General features: G+C 42.1%; 2 protein-coding genes across 3 annotated transcripts in view; one reads left to right on the top strand and one right to left on the bottom strand.

Annotated features, from left to right (window-relative positions):
• The window catches only part of LOC109540045 (serine/threonine-protein phosphatase 6 regulatory ankyrin repeat subunit A), a gene marked incomplete at its 5' end in the record, with an annotated part of 20,364 nt that overhangs the window by 12,778 nt on the left and 5,493 nt on the right, over positions 1-2,093 (bottom strand).
• The window catches only part of LOC109540038 (carboxypeptidase D), a gene marked incomplete at both ends in the record, with an annotated part of 86,885 nt that overhangs the window by 83,846 nt on the left and 946 nt on the right, over positions 1-2,093 (top strand).

The following is a 2,093-nucleotide window of genomic DNA, read 5'->3' as shown; positions in this document are numbered from 1 at the left end:
TCTGTCTGAAGACAAAAATTGTTGAGGCAAAACACCCAAAAAGAAGGTTGTAAAAAAATGAATCCGCCTCAACAATATAGAACTGATCTACAGCCTTGTTGACGGCAGTTTCCTCACCCTTAATGCCGGAGGTAGTCGCGCCCACAAAAGGCTCATGCATGGAGGTGTCAGTGATCACCACTGTATCTCCAGCCGGCTTCTTGTTGTGGCCAATAGCGCCCTTCTGGGTGTTGCTGACGCCAAGAACCACCCGCAGCTCGGTCAGAACCAAGTCGTTGACCACTGCGGGCACCGTTTTGGTTTGGTACCCGTGGCAAGCCACTTGAATTTGGTACTGTCCGGCAGGCAACATCGCCCTGAAGTGCGCTGCATTCTTGGACACCTCAAACACATCCTCAGTTTCCAGCACTTTAACGGTGGCGTTGTAGAGCGGGTAGTTCTGGCTGCTCAACACCATCCCGCGGACGCCTGCAAAAGCTCATCAGCTTGGGTTCGACACTTTAGCTGATCGGGTACCTGTTCGGGTGGCGTTCAAAAGCGCCATAACGGGCGCCAGCATGTCCCTCCATATGTAGGGCAGGTTTTCCACTGCTGGATAGTCGCAACAGCTGACTTTCAGCGTGATCATCGGCGTGTAATATTCTTTGAACAGAAAATCTGTTATCACACTATCAGTTCCGCTCACTCTCTGAGGGCAGGACGGCGGCACTTTCAGGGCCTCCGTGTAGCTTTTGGCCAGTCTCTCATACTTCTTCACGTGGTCCTGAGTGTATGGTAGCCTGTAAACCGCCCAAAGAATGAAGCTGGTGACTCAAATCATCATTGACTATAAAAGCCGGGACACATCTATCCGATCCGACTCCGATCAGAGAACTGTTTTTTAAATTAATGAATTTTTTTTTAACTATCTGTTATTTTAGAAAAACTGATGATGGTGGAAAAATACACCGAAACGTATTTTAATTGATAAATAGAGACAATAAATGACTGAAACCCAGGAATTAATTTTGATTTGGAGTTGAAACACAGTCAGGATAGTATGTACAATTAATACTTGCGACGAATCATGTGCATTATTAATAATTGAGTTTGTTTTCTATCAGTAAAATTCTGTAAGCCCAATCAAAATATTTAAATATCTACACCTTACTGTAGATATTGTCCATTAAAAACCAAATGTATCACTGACGCAACCTAAAATGCGGACCGTTTTTCCACTGGCGGCTAAACGTAGGAATACGATCCCATTAATGCGCATGCGTTAACTGCAGATTTTAGCTGCTGATCAGCTGCGTGATTAACAGTGGACTGGGCTCTATCTATCTCACTCTTATTCTATGCTGTTGATGTTCATTTTTCGTATTTAAAATTCTCGGTATTTGAAATCTATTATTATGTATAGACATTAGGCATATCGCCCTTCCAAAATTGGTTCCTGTTTCTTCTGTAATTCGGCCTTCTCAGCATATGGCGTGCAAAGGCAACATCAAATCCCAAAGTTCCTGTTAAACAAGCGAGTTCTTCTAGTACTTTCATATTATTGATAAATGTTATTATACTGATGGCTTGTGCCTGGATTTCGTTTGATCAAAAATTCACTGTAGTACACGTTTCTGTGCTAAATGGTGTCTAAAATCTTAACTTTTTGAAGTGCATTTAAACTATATAAATATAAAAATACAAGCCTTGTTCTATGATTTAAACAGTCATAGGTATATTATATGCATATTCAATAACCACTTGATCGTCCAAGCTGTGAGCCTGAAGGCGATTGCGGATATGATGTGTAAAAACTTAATTGCGGCATAAACAACCCATTTTTATTTTTCTGAAGTAACGTAGAAAAGAATTTCGAACACTCTTGCAGTCTTTACTCACGAATTAAGGAGAATCGTAACCTCAATCAACAACTCACGAAAAGTGAAAATAAACAGCTGATCGCTTAGAGGCCGCGCATACCCATTAAAGGGATCGTATTCCTAGGTTTAGCCGCCAGTATTTTTCCTTCCGACAATCGGATAGCAAATACCCATCGAATAGCCAGCAAAATCGGAACATGATCGGATACAAAAACGGAGACGGATCGGGCAGGT

This window comes from Dendroctonus ponderosae, unplaced genomic scaffold, assembly GCF_020466585.1.
Source record: "Dendroctonus ponderosae isolate FM_Combo_2020 unplaced genomic scaffold, Dpon_F_20191213v2 Dpon_F_20191213_4, whole genome shotgun sequence".
Classification (NCBI taxonomy): Eukaryota; Metazoa; Arthropoda; class Insecta; order Coleoptera; family Curculionidae; genus Dendroctonus; species Dendroctonus ponderosae.
Note: the sequence above shows the minus strand (reverse complement) of the source record. Positions and strands in the feature narration are given on the sequence as shown.